General features: G+C 40.5%; 1 long non-coding RNA gene across 1 annotated transcript; it reads left to right on the top strand.

The window, feature by feature from the left end:
- The first annotated feature begins 4,273 nt into the window (after positions 1 to 4,273).
- LOC134287697 (uncharacterized) lies at positions 4,274 to 6,885 on the top strand. Its single transcript, XR_009997460.1, has 3 exons — positions 4,274 to 4,749; positions 4,809 to 5,048; positions 5,113 to 6,885. It is a non-coding gene; the product is annotated as an uncharacterized LOC134287697 (long non-coding RNA).
- The last annotated feature ends 8,192 nt before the right edge of the window (positions 6,886 to 15,077 follow it).

Here is a 15,077-nt window from a genome sequence, read left to right as displayed (position 1 = left end):
TGAAGAAATATTTCACTAGCGCACCTTTAAATTTTCCTACTCAGATTCTGAGCTGTATTTGCTTAAATAACAAGATGTCTATGATTATTTCACTAACCCAGCAACAAAATTTGAGCAACCCATTGATAATTAGTTTCATTATCTTCAATAAGAAACAAGTTGAACAATAATTCAATTATTGTTTTCCAAGTAAAACCAACGCATTGTTTAGGTGGAACTATACTAGGGTGCACAGCACACTTGGTGACACTAGCGCCAAAAGGTAAAACAACGGCAAATTTGTACCCCGATTGGAAATTTGACAGCGCCGCGTAATGGCCACATTCCCAGTTATTTCAAAACAACCGTTGCAATGCTTTACACAATAGCACTACATGAGCTTGGACGTCTGTTCTCTGTGCTAACACGCACACTATTACCACAGAGAACAGACGAACATGCTCGAACAAAATTGATTGAAAATCTTGTGTAAAGAAAAAAACCAGTTCAGTAGCGACATCGACGGTGACTTTCCCACTCAAAAACTTGTTTCGACACCATGAAGACACTATGAAGAAATATTTCACTAGCGCACCTTTAAATTTTCCTACTCAGATTCTGAGCTGTATTTGCTTGGATAACAAGATGTTTATGATTATTTCACTAATCCAGCAACAAAATTTGAGCAACCCATTGATAATTAATTTCATTATCTTCAATAAGAAACAAGTTGAATAAGAACTCAATTATTGTTTTCCAAGTAAAACCAACACATTCCCTTGTTGGAACTATACTAGGGTGCACACTTGGCGACACTAGCGCCAAAAGGTAAAACAACGGCAAATTTGTACCGCGATTCGAAATTTGACAGCGCCGCGTAATGGCCACATTCCCAGTTATTTCAAAACAACCGTTGCAATGCTTTACACAACTGCACTACATGAGCTTGGACGTCTGTTCTCTGTGCTATTACACAAATCGCCTGTAATTTTCGTTTGCATCATTCAGCAACGTATACACTGGCAAACGTCAAAGCGATCGAACACTAGCACCTCTGGGGGAAGGATCACGCAAATCAAATGAAATTTGAATTGATCGTTAAATGCAAGTGCCAAGCCGTTTTGAAGAGTGTTACGTCTGTTTGTCTGTGTGGCTAGTGTTGCTACGTCCATGCTTAGGTATGGCGGCCCGGCGTGGGGCACTGCGCTAAGTACTGAATGCTACCGATGGAAGCTGGAAAGTACTTACAGGCTTATGTGCCTGAGGGTTGCGAGCGCGTACCGTACCGTGTCACACGACGCTTTCTGCATTATTACTGGTATGGTGCCTATCGGCATCCTTATCAGTGAGAACATGGAGTGCTTCGAAATGCGCGGCACAAGAGGCATACGCAGGACTGCCAGGATGGACTCTATCACAGACAAACAGACGTAACTCTTAGAAGAAGTTCATCAAAAGCTTTTGCCCGGTGTCTTTTTCATGAGCACACTGCCACCTGTTGGTAGAACCGCGCGCGACACTGTCGGTCATGATGGATTTTGTTTTGACGTTTTGCAAACACGCACACTACTACACAAATCGCCTGTAATTTTCGTTTGCATCATTCAGCAACGTGTACACTGGCAAATTTCAAAGCGGTCGAACACTAGCGCCTCTGGTGGAAGGATCGCGTAAATCAAATGAAATTTGAATTGATCGTTAAATGCATGTGCCAAGCCGATTTGAAGAGTGTTACGTCTGTTTGTCTGTGACTCTATGGTCAAATGGCAGCGCGCGTGGGACAGTTCCATCAAAGAAAGGTGGACCCATAGGTTGATACCGAGGGTAGATAGTTGGATTAATAGGCGCCATGGGGAAGTAACATTCCATCTGACACAGGTCCTTTCAGGTCATGGTTTCTTCCGACAGTATCTTCACCGTTTCGGGCATGCGGATTCTCCCGAATGCCCAGTGTGCAATGGTTTACAGGAAACGGCGGAACACGTTTTGTTCGTGTGCCCGCGTTTTCGCACAATGCGTGACCGCATGCTTGCCTTGCCACATGCGGGAAGGACACGACTCCGGACAACTTGGTCCAGAGGAAGTATAGGGATGCCTTTGGCTGGCGTGCCGTTTCAATGGCTATCACCCACATCGTCTTGTGGAGCATACAGAGGAGGTGGTACGTGGACTCGGAGAATGGCTAGTTCAGACGCGAAAGGTGGTCTAGGGGTTTCGGAGATAGCTTCGTAGGTCATACCGGTGCCCTGCGGTCGAGATCAACCCCTACAGCGATTAAGTGGTCGCGAAGAGAACATCCTGGTAGCGTTGCTGCCGTGGCGTCGGTCTACTAGGTTGGATCCGAACCCGCAGTTGTAAAGGGGTCCCCGGTAAAGGCCGGGGCAGGCGGAGACCCTGTTGTCAGGAACATTCTGGTGCAGCTGATAGGGCCTGAAGGGTAGTGATACCCTACCTTATGGACAGGTCAGATCTGGTTGCACGTAGGCATCCGTTCTTGATGTCTGCAAAACAGTTTGGCGCGGGCTTGGGGTTGACCCTGCCCGCCTTCCGAGGTCAAAGGAAGTGGTGGGTGAGGACCACTCGGGAAACTGGCTAAGCGCCAGCATGCTACCATAATGGACTCTCCAAAGCGAATAATCGATGTTCGTTGCTGCAGGCTACGCAGCTAACCTTGAGGGTGCGATGTACACTAGCCCCTCTCTGAAGCAGTGCCTTCTTGGTGGTTCCGGAGAGATGAAAGGTTTTGCGACCATGGGAATGTGGTTTAGTTGTTTGAGGAGAGAGTAGTCCTGGCTTTTACTTTTGTTGTAGAAGACTGCCTTATAACCCCACACTACCCGGACCTTCCTGTTCGGGTGTCTGTTGAGCAGATTTTCCCCCCATGGTTTAGAAGGAAAGGAAATTTCCTTGAGTTCCTTGGGCATAGAGTATCTTCGTACCTGCCACACGATATACACACATATAAAATGGTCATTGGCAGACAGTGGCGTAGCCAGAATTTCGCTCTGGGAGGGGCTTTCGATGTTCAATAATACCTTTGTTTTATTTGACACTCACTTTTCGTAAATAAACACTCAATTTGTGCCGTAGGTTAAAAATTGCGGCGAAGTCGAATTTTTTTTTTCATCACAAAGCATTTTATGATCCACAAATATTACAGCAACTGACAGCTCTTTGACATTGACAGGTGTCACGTAACTGTCAGTTGCTGCAGAATGCAACCAATGTGCATTCGAAAAACTTCGCATTGCAACAAAAGTGCATACCATAAACAAAGCATCGCTGTTGACATTTCAGTTTGACGGATAGCGGTGCGATAACTGCAAAATTTTTGCACTTAGCGGACTTGCAGTTAAAAAGCATTGCAGTTAAAGCGTTTGCACCGAGCAAACGACTACTGTAATTCTAAGGCTACGAGACTTGGGCCAAGCAAACATAATTATTGAAATGATATTCTAAATCACTGCGAATTAGTGCTAAATCTTCAAATATGATTTGTTTAATTTTTCATCGATATTATGTTTTGAACCAAGGCTTTTCTGAAAGGTTAGACCATAAACTGAATCCCTGCGAAGGAAAATTTTAGATTAATTCAAGTTTGATAATATGTCTATTCCTGGTATTCGTGACGACTCAAATAATGCAAATATTGTCGAGAATTATCTGTATACTAGCTGTCCCGGCAAACTTTGTCTTGCCGTCTTGTGGTGGTTTGACAGCTGTCGAGCTCAAAATAGCACCGCACTCTAGATTGATTTCATTTTGGTCGTGTTGGTTTCCTTCCCAGCTCATAAAAAATCAGTTCTTTTCAATTTTGTTACTTTTCTAGTTGATTTTCGTAACTTTTTGTACATATAAACACAGCCAACACGAATACAAACCAAACCGTGCAAGAATCATGCTGATCGGTTTATCCGTTCTTGAGTTTTGTTGCCTCAAAGAGATTTCAAACTCATTTTTATATATATATAGATATAAAAATGAATTTCTGTCTGTCTGTCTGTCTGTCTGTCTGTCTGTCTGACCGCTATGGATTCGGAAACTACTGAACCGATCGGCTTCAAATTTTGTATGCAGGGGGTTTTGGACCGGGGAAGGTTCTTAGCCTGGTGTGAGACCTCTCCGGTCTCTGGAACGGGGGGCTCCCATACAGATGACTTCGGGGGGGGGGGGGGGGGACGTCCCTATCGAGCTGCATGTCAAAAAACACAGTAGGCAGGCAGTACGACGTTTGACGGGACAGCTAGTTGACAATAAAAATATTGTCAATCCTGCTGTTTACCTTACTTATCTATATATAAAAATGAGTTTGGAGCCCCTTTGAGGCAACAAAACTCAAGAACGGCTGAACCGATCGGGATGACTCTTGCATGGTTTGATTCGTATTCATGGTGGCTGTGTTTATATGTAAAAATCAACTGAAAAAATAAGATAATTTAGAAAGTACTGATTTGTTATGACCGGGGAAGAAAACTAACATGATCGAAATGAAACCAATCTAGAGTGCCATGTTGCAAGACCTTGACAATTGTCAAACCACCACAACTTGGCAAGACAAAGTTTGCCGGGACAGCTAGTTATTTATAAAAGGAGATTGTGAGCGCAAAAAGCAACAGTTTCGATTCAACCACTGACCAGTACACACCGAATATAAATATAAAGTCTTGTTTAGTAGTTTGGGTGAACAAACAGCGTCGTTTGCTTCGTAAGCAAGAGAGGAACTGCACTCCGGTTAGGTGATACGTCTGTCCCGAGAGCAAATACAACATTGTAAGATGCAATACGTAATATGAAATATTGTAATAATAATTTAATAAATAAATTTGCAGTATTGAAGCTGCTTGGAGGAGAAGCTGCTATCGATGTGAGGTTTAAGTTCGTCGGTGGTTTAAGCTCTGCGACACTTCCCGGTGGAAGCCAGATCCTGTCTCAGGGCTCGCTCTAATTTCCCTCCATTCACATTGAGCTACCGTTCCTGTGATAAGACGTACGACCATCCGATCAATCTCTGTTCCTCCGACGAAACAGTACCTGAAATCGCACCTGGGTCACCATCTACCGAACTATAAGTATGCTGGACAACAGGGAAGAGACAATACTAGACATAACTCCTATTTTATTCAATATTTGCAGGACACAAAATTCAGCACGTGCTATGAACATTACCAACAAACATTTTGGCTATGCAAGAGTGGAACAACCCACTCTTAAGCAAACTTTAGCTTAAGAAACTGTTATTTAGCTAGTTATGTTACTTAGGATGACATTTCATCGCATTCTCCTTTTCATAGCTCTCATAGCTTGAGTTAAGTTTACATGATCTTTGAAAAATTATTGTTAACTGGAACGCTCCCCAGAAAAAAGTGCGATGAAAACACCAGATCTAACCGACACATTTCCGCACTTTTATTCACAATTCCGTATACTTATGAGCGCGCTTAAGATCTGCGCAATGCGCAATAAAAAGGGAAACATTATCACGATTTGACTGAAACTAATAGGAATATAATGGGTTTGTGAAGTTTATTTTTAAACTACCTACGCGAGGCTATTCTTAATTTTTCTTACGCATACATTTCTCTCTTTTGTATTTTTCAAATCACGAGCCAACGGTGAACGTGTAAAACATTTCATGATTATTATCTTTCATGATGGAATATTATTTTTCTTCGCTGTTAGTAAATAACAATAAAAATGAACTACTGTAGATGTAACCCTCAGTGCAAACCCTTTAACTGCAATGCTTTTTAACTAAAAGTGCAGTTATCGTACCGCTATCTGTCGAAATAAAACGTCAACAGGAATGCAATGTTTTTCGAATGCACATTGGGTGCATTCTGAAACAACTGGCAGTTCTTTGACATCTGTCAGTTGTTGCAGTTATCGAATTTCATTCAATAAGTGAAACGTAAACATGCTGCAGTTATCTAACGTCTAATGTACTTACAAGTTTACAGCCACCATTTGACAACCTTTCAATTCGGTATCGTCTGTTGTCATCGCTAAATCTATTTTACTAAAATAGAAAAAAATAAGTTAATAACATCTTAACATCTTTGTCTTTCGCTTTGTTTAGACAAGCGCTAAATATGAACTCTGTCTTTGCTCCAGTAGGTAGTGGTGGGAAGTGCACAAAATGGTCAATAAGTGCGAATCAATGAATTTACTTTTATAAAGATCATCCTGTACGTTGTTTGCACCGAGCTGTGTGATGTGCTACTGGAAATCATCCTGCCCGGTTTCATCACTATACCGTCCAGCATCCATTATGCCTGGTTTACATGGAGCAAGTGACTTGATTCAAGTCAATGGAAAATTCCCAGTTGAATTCGAATTGAATGTGTAAACACCACCGTTCATCTCAGTTGAGCAACTGACTTGACTTGACCGAAAGTTGAACATGTTCAACTTTTTTGTTCAAGTCAAACGAAATCATCTCACTTGCCCCGTCTGAACACGCGATTCATGTGAGTTGAATTGAAGTCATCTTTCAAATGAGCTGAATTCAATTCAGTTTGCTTACGCACCGCACGAGTTGAAGAATGTAAACACTTGCTTCAATTGAGATGCATTCAAGAGCATGCAATTGGACACCCAAGTCATTTGCTCAGTCTAAACACGTCATTCCATTGGATTGAACATGTTTGAGAAGTTTGCAACTCACATGCTCGTTTCAATTGAACAGTCTAAACCAGGCATTAGAGACTTTAGCTTTATCGCTATTTCAGCATGGAAGGAGAAATAACTGATTGATAGTCATACAAGATTACAGAGGATCCATACCTGCCCTGTTCGAGAGAGAAATGCTGCCACGAAATCAGACACGTAATTCTTTCCTATTCATGAAATGCAAACAACAGTACCGATTTTTGATGACGATGGAAATAATAGAGGCAATAAAATGTGGAGAACGAATATCGCTGGTATGAATCTGCTCCACTATTCCGAAAGCCATTATCCCAAATAGGACGTTACCCCGAGCGCCATTACCCCGAAAGCATATTTTTAGATGCGCTAATTCAAGGACGTATCCAGAGGGGGGCAAGGGGGGGGGGCGTGCCCCAAGAAAAAATCCTCCATGGGTTCCCCCAGGAACACTTTTTAGAATTCCTTCAGAAATTCTACAAAAAATAATCGACACTTCCTCCAGGAACTATTTAGGAATTCCCCAGGATTTCTCCTGGGGTTTCTTCAGGAACTGCTACAGGGATTCCCCAAGGCGTTCTTCCACGAACTCTTATTAGTATTCCTTCAGGATTTCTCCAAGGATTCCATCTGCAATTTCTTCAGAAATTTTTACTGGGAATTCTCGATGAATTTCTTCAGAGATTCCTCTAAGAATTATTCCAGGGATCCTCTGGGAATTGAAATGCGTATAGATATTTCTCCAGAAATTCCTACGGGAATTCTTATAGAGATTCCTCCAGGAGTATTCCTAGAGATTCCTCCGTTAATCTCTACGGGTATTCTTCTAGGATATCCCCCATTTCATTCCTCCAAGAATTTCTGCAGGACTTAACTCGGGACTTCCTTCTGTAATTCTTTCTGAAACAACTTATTTTAAACATCTTCAAAAGATTCTCCCATGAACTCTTTTTAGGGTTCCTCCAGCAATTCCTCATTGTTTTAAGGAACTTTTCTAGGAATTGATTTAGTACTTCCTCCAGGAACTGCTTAGGGATTCCCTTAGTAATTCCTCTTGAAATTTCTTCCGGGTTTCCTTCTGGAGTTTCTTCAGAAACTCTTGTTCATTTAGAATCCGGAATGACAAAATCACGTATATCTTAGGGATGGAATAACAAACATAAAAGGTGAAGCCCTCAAAACAAAGGGTATTTATTGTATTTTCATAGAAAAATACCATTGAAATTATTTATTTTTATTTTCACACATTTTCTCACTTTTTCAGTGTTGACCTCTCTAAAAATCTGCACAACGGTGGTAAATTTTAGCAACAACCCCTTCCGCATGTTTGTTCAACAATCAGGTCATCTATGCAGTGTCCTGAGTGCCTTGACTAGTCTGACTAGGATTCCGAAGAAAAATTGCCAAACTTTTTTTATTGCGAAATGAGGGGCAATTCAGTGAATTGAGAAAACGCGAAATTTGAGTGTTTTTTCGTTGATAAACACTACCCATCTGTGACGATACCACTGAACGTCAACCAACTGAACGATAACCACTGAACGTCATGGCAGCTCATCAAAATAGGTAAAACCTCTACATATCCCTTTTGTGTGCGTTTTTGAAGAGCAGCACGCGATTCTTGAGGCTGTCATCCTTGTATGAATTGGTTGTCATCATCTTGTTGCGAAAAAACCACGCCCAGAGTTCGAACTTCTTGCCAAATCTTCAAATTCAAAGCAGCTACAGATATTTCTCTAGGAATTCCGCTAAAACTCGTCCAGGAACTTTTTCAGGGATTTTTCCAGAGATTTCTCCAGGAATTCCTCCAGAGATTACTCTTGAAATCCCTCCGTGAATTTGTCAGGGGATTTTTTTCAGAAATTTCTCCCAGAGCTTATCCATAGATTCCCCCAGAAATTCATCCAGAAGTTGTTGAAGGAATTCCTCCAGAGATTCCCTCACGGATTCCGCCAGCAATTCCCAAAGGAGAACCTCTAGCAATTCCTCCAAGATTTTATCCAGGAATATCTCCAAGAACTATTCCAGAAAATTCTTCAGTAATTACCCCAAGAATTTCATCAGGAATTCCTCCAGAAATTTCTCTAGGAATTGATCCAGGAATTGCTCCAGGACATCCTTCAGAAATTATGTCAACAATTTCTCCAGGAATTTTTCCAGAAATTCTTCTGGAGATTTTCTCAGAAATTCTTCCAGGAAATTCTCCAGGAATACCCTCAGAAATATTTCAGGGTTTCCTCCAGGAAATCCTCCAGAGGATTCTGCCTGGAAATCCTCTAGGGATTTCTTCATAAACTCTTCCAGGAAATTCCTGGAGGAATACCATCAGTAATTCTTCAGGGACTCCCCCAGGGACTTCTTTACTAACTGCTTCTAGGATTCCTCCAGAGATTCCTTCAGGCATTCTTTCAAAGATTTATCCTAGAATTCCTCCAGAAATTCCGCTTGAATTTCCTCCAGGGTTTCAGAAACAGAAAAATAATAGAATTCACCCAGAATTTCTCTAGAAATTCATCCCGTAATTCTTCCGAGAATTTCTCTTAGAGATTCCTCCAGAAATTCCCAAAGAAATACCTCTAGTGATTCCTCTAGGTATTCCTCCAGGATTTTATCCAGGATTTTCTCCAGGAATAACCCCAGTAATTTCATCAGGAACTACCCCAGGACTTGCTCCTGGACATCTTTCAGAAATTATGTCAGCAATTCCTCTAGGTATTTCTCTAGGAATTTCTCCCGAGATTTTATCAGGAATTGCTTCCTGATTCCTCCAGATATTCCTCCAGGGGATTTGCCTCGTGAAGGGATTCCTCCAGAGATTTCTCCATGAAAAATCTCTTCAGGAAATTCTTTGAAGATTCCTTCAGGAAATCCTCCAGAAGTTTCTCCAAAGATTCTTCCAGGAAATCCTCTAGAGATTTCTTCAGAAATTCTTCAAGAATATTCTCCAGGAATTCCTTCAGGAATTTTTCAGGGATTCCTCCAGGTATTCCACCAGGGATTCCTCCAGATATTCCTCCAGGGATTTCTTTACAAATTTCTTCAAGGAAACCCCCTGGGATTCCTTCAGGAATTTCTTCGAGAATTTGTCCAGGAATTCCACTTGCAATTCCACTAGAAATTCCTCCAGGAATCTCTCAAGGGGTTCTTTCAAAAATATAAAAATAACAGAAACAGAAATCTCTCAGAATCCCTCTGGAGATTACTCTAGATATTCATCCAGTAATTCCTTCAAGAATTCCTCTAGAGATTCCTCTAGAAATTTCCACAGGAATACCACTAGGAACTCCTCCATTTATTCCTCCGGGATGTTATCTAGGAATTTCCTCAGGAAATTTCTTCCGGAACACCTCCAGGAAATACCCCAGGAATTTCTCCCGGAATATTCCTGGCAACCTTCAGGAATTATGCCAGCAACTCGTCCAGGAATTTCTCCTGGAAATCCTCTTGGGATTTCTTCAGAGATTCTTTCAGGAAATTCTCCAGGAATACTTTGAGGAAATTTTCAGGGATTCCTCCAGCAATTACTTCAGGGATTTCTTCACGAATTTTTCGAGGGATATTTCCAGAGATTCCACCAGGGAATCCTCCAGAAATTCCTCCAAGGGTTCTTTCAGGAAATCCTCCTGGAATTTTTCAAGGGATTTTTTCAGAAATTTCTCCAGCAATTCCTCCCAGAGTTCCTCTGGAGATTTCTTCAGGAACTTCTCCCAGTATTCTCCTAGGGATTCCAAGAATTCACCCAAAAATTTGCTCAAGGAAATTCTCCAGGAATTCTTCCAGGAATTACGCCAGGAATTTGCTCAGAAGTTTCTACAGGCATTCCTCCAAGGATACCTTCACAAATTTATCTAAGATTTCATATAGGAATTTGTAAAGACATTTCTTATAAAATTTTACTAGGGATTCCGTCCAGAATTCCTCCAGGAATTTCTCCAGAATTTCCTCCAAGGAATCCTATAGAAATTTATCTAGGATTTCCTCATGTGATCTCTTCAGAAATTTCACTAGGTATCCCTCCCATAATTTATCCAGGAATTCGTACAGGTTTATTTTTTGAAATTCTTACAGAAATTCCTTCTGGAATTCAAAAAATTGTGGAGGAATTTCTCCAGCAAATAGCATTGGAAGATAAATGGAAGCATACAAGAACCATGAAATTTTAGGTTTATTCTCAAAAGAGTTTGTAATTTGTAGACATTGACAAAAAAATCAGAGAAAAATATTGCACAAGTAAATAAAAACCCTTAATCTTCCAGAAATTGGCCATCGCTACCAGCATCACGTTGGTTTGTGTAGATCAGGCGAGTTTTTGTTAACGTATTGTACAAAATACAACAGGGTTAAGGGTTAAATAAAGCTTTTAGAATATAATGTTATTATATTCAATTTCATCGTGTTGCGTTTAGTTATAAAAGCTAGTAGGTACATTTTTACTAAGGGTGCTTGACCCCCCCCCTGACCCAAAAGCTGGCTACGCCCTTGCTTGAATCTACCATGTCAATAAGTGAGCTGCCAAACCATCAACCATAAATATTGTTGATGTGAGCATAATATGGTTGAATCAACCAAATTTGTTGCTCTAATCGAATCTGCAACTCTGTTCAATTCAAGCTTCCATTATTCTTCGACTTTCTGTATTATGCGTGGTACAATCTTGAAAAGGGATTATATGGAAGTCAGTGCACAAGTATGCTTGTTTGGGATCGTAATTTGATTGACTTGACTTTATTTTTTTCTCCGTGATCGTCTTTCTTTTGATGCACAACTTTTTGGGAAAAAATACAGGGGAGTAAGCTGGCTGTCAACTGGGAACAAATTGCGCCTACCCTCTATTCAATTTTAGTACCATTAGAAGGACGTAACGGCCAACCAAGAAAATATCTATTTTCGTCCGCAAAATTGATTTTAACACCGTTTTATCATGCTAAAAGCAAGTCAGCATGTGATTCAACCATAATCCCACACATTTTATTTAAATTATATTGAAAAAAAAATATTTCGAAAAAAAACAGTGTTTTGCTTTCGCCATTATGAAATATTTGCCTCTATTCTCGCTTGTTTTTGTTTTCGTTTTGTTTGGAGTGCGGAAATCGATTGAAAATTGAAAACTCCCAGAGCGGTTCTGGTGCTTTAATATGAGGATAATTTAACACTACAACTCAAGAAATTTCGAGAATTACCTAAAAAACTGAGCATCAGCACCGAAAGGAAGAAAAAAACGCTAATGTTTTTACTATTGTTGATGTTTATAACACAGACAAACAGACGTAACTCTTAGAGGATATTCATTAAAAACTTTTGCCTGGTGTCTTTTTTATGAGCACACTGCCACCTGTTGATAGAACCGCGCGAGACACTGTCGGCCATGATGGATTTCAGTTTGACGTTTGTCTAACACGCACACTATTACACAAATCGCCTGTAATTTTCGTTTGCATCATTCAGCAACGTATACACTGGCAAACGTCAAAGCGATCGAACACTAGCACCTCTGGAGGAAGGATCGCGCAAATCAAATGAAATTTGAATTTATCGTTAAATGCAAGTGCCAAGCCGTTTTGAAGAGTGTTACGTCTGTTTGTCTGTGTTTATAAATAATTAAACAAAAGATGTTTACAAATTAGAACCAACAGCAGATGGCGCGCAGGTGGGCACGATTTGAACGTCGCATTAACACTGACTAAAGTGTACTGAAAGGCTATATGTTCACTCAAAAAACGAATTTTCGATAGAAGGCTCCGAGCGCCAAGTCACATATACCAATCAAGTCAGTTCGACGAATTAAGATGATGTCTGTATGTTTGTATGTCTGTGTGTGTGTGAAAGTCACTCACTTTTAAGGCACTTTCCAACGACCGATTTTCCGGATTATAGCTCGAATCGAACCGGAATATTATCGCATTATTGTTGGCTCGGTCAAAGCGTTCCGGAGTTATGGTCATTTGAGTGATTCGGACCAGTACCGGTAGAACTGACGTATACAAAACTAAACCAAGCACATCAAGCTGCGGCGATTTTTATAACCTTTAGCATGGTTGATAAATTTTGTGCAGAAATCACTCTGGAGAACAGATATTCCACGATGTCGGCCCAAAATTCAAAATGGAAGTCTGATATTCAAGATGGCGGATCCGAATTCAAAATGGTAGCTGTTTAATGGTGTTTAGGCTCCAAAACCATGCAATATGGGGTATATTTGGCAAGGGGAAGATATCCGTAGTTCAAAAATGGTGACCAGAATATCCAAGTTAGCGGCCTAAAATCCAAGATGGCGGCTAAAAATTCAAGATGGCGACTGTTTAATGGTTTAAAAGCTCCAAAACCATCCAATTTGAATATATTTGGTATAGGGAAGATGTCCGGAGTCCAAAAATAACGACCAGGATGTCCAAGATGGTGGTCTAAAACCCAAGATAGTGGCTCAAAATTCAAGATGGTGGCAGTTTAATAGAGTTTTAGGCCCTAAAACCATTCAATTTGGGTATATTTGGTATGGGGATCTGGAGTACAAAATTGGTGACGAAAATATCCAAGATTGCGATATAAAATCCAAGATGGCGGCCCAAAATTCAAGATAGTGGCTGTTTAATGGAGTCTTAGGGTATTAAACCATGAAATATGGGTATATTTGGTATGACGAATACAGAAATAACGACTAGAATATCCAAGATGGCGGTCTAAATCCAAGATGGCGGCTATTAATTCGTGTTTTAGGCTTTAAATCCATGCAATATGGGAATATTTGGTATGACGAGGATATCCAGAGGCTAAAGATGGCGACCAGAATATACATGATGGCAGTCTAAAATCCAAAAATGGCGGCTGTTTAATGGAATTTTAGGCCCTAAAACCATTCAGTACATGTAGGAGGGGCCAACATAGTTAGGCCCTTAAACCATGCCATACGGGTATAGCGAGGATTTACGGAGTCCAGAAAAGGCAACCAGAATAACCAAGATGGCGTTTCAATACAGCGGCCGTTCGCTCGTTGCAAACCCGCTCGTTGCAACGCTTTTTAGTTGCAAGTCCGCTAATTGCAAAATTTGACAAGCTTTTGCAATTAAAAAAGCAATCAAGTGTCAGATTCGTGCTGTCAGTCATGCTGTCAGTGCATTTCGATGCACTTTAGTGTCAAAGTGACGTTGCAATTAGCGAATGGCATTCGCTCGTTGCAAAGTAAACATTTTGCAACGAGCGAACGGACGCTGTATCCAAAATGGCGGCTGTTTAAAGGAGTTTTAAGCTCTAAAACCATACAATTTGGCTATATCTGGAATGGGGGAGAAGCCTGGAGTCCAAAAATAGCGAGCAAAAAACATCAAAAGCCAAATAAACGATGGTGCCATGAAATGTTTTTTTGTTAAACGTATGAAAGTGCGATATTCATCAACATTTCACTTAAGTTTCGTTGAAATGAGTTTTCGAAGGCACGAGAAAGGCGCCATCACCACTAGATGGATCAATTAGGGTTTTTTTTTTATTAATGCAAACGTTAATATAAGTGGAACTCGGAAGGGTTGTACCCTTTTTCAGTATAAAAGGCATCGAACTGTCAATGATATTGATAAACAAGCAAAAAAAACATCTGATTCAAGCAGTAGTTCAGTTTTGGCAAAGAGTGCTGATACAAAGAATGACATCTGAGACATGCGAAAAACTAACTGCAGGCATTTCACTTTTTCATTTAGTCATAAAATAATTAAAATCTTTGAAACAACACATCTTCACTTCACATATCGAATATCGATCTCTATTTTTAGATGAAGCTAGGACTTTAATTTAGGTAGAATAATGGTGATACTAGTGATAATCTCTATATTGTACAATACTATTTGTTGTTCTCGCCTGCATGAGGGGCTTTTGTTCGCCAAACTGCTCGAAAATTGGCAGTATTGTTTCGTCGGTAGTATTATTTTGTACAGTAGGCAAATTTTTGAGGCAAGATCTGAGTTTAGTATGCTTTAGAAAACCTGCCGAAAATAGTAAGAGTACCCCAACATCAATTACAAAACATTATTCCAAAATTTCCAGATGATGCATGTTTAAACCTGCAATTATAATAATTGAATAGGTACTGATAATCTGTGCAAAGAAACTCAATCAAAATTGTAGTTATAGCCTGTTGGTTCAGGCATCGGCGCATCAGAACACTACAGGAGAAGAGCGAAGATAAGAGTATTGAATATGACTAACACATCAGTGGCACGGCAGGCATTGTGGTCAACATCTCTTTGGTTAGGACTGCCGTGTCATTGGCGTGATGACCAACGATAGAAAAGTTTACACTATTCTTTCTAAACAAACACATTTCCGACGGTTTAGATCATTGCTGGTATCACCCACGCTTATCAGTGCACTGCGAACAGATAGTTCGAAGGTGACTTTCTTTGTTAGTGGCGTTGATGTGCGTGAATGGACCCGGAAAGACTCCAAACCAATCGACAGAATCACAT

Source organism: Aedes albopictus, chromosome 1, assembly GCF_035046485.1.
Source record: "Aedes albopictus strain Foshan chromosome 1, AalbF5, whole genome shotgun sequence".
Classification (NCBI taxonomy): domain Eukaryota; kingdom Metazoa; phylum Arthropoda; class Insecta; order Diptera; family Culicidae; genus Aedes; species Aedes albopictus.
Note: the sequence above shows the minus strand (reverse complement) of the source record. Positions and strands in the feature narration are given on the sequence as shown.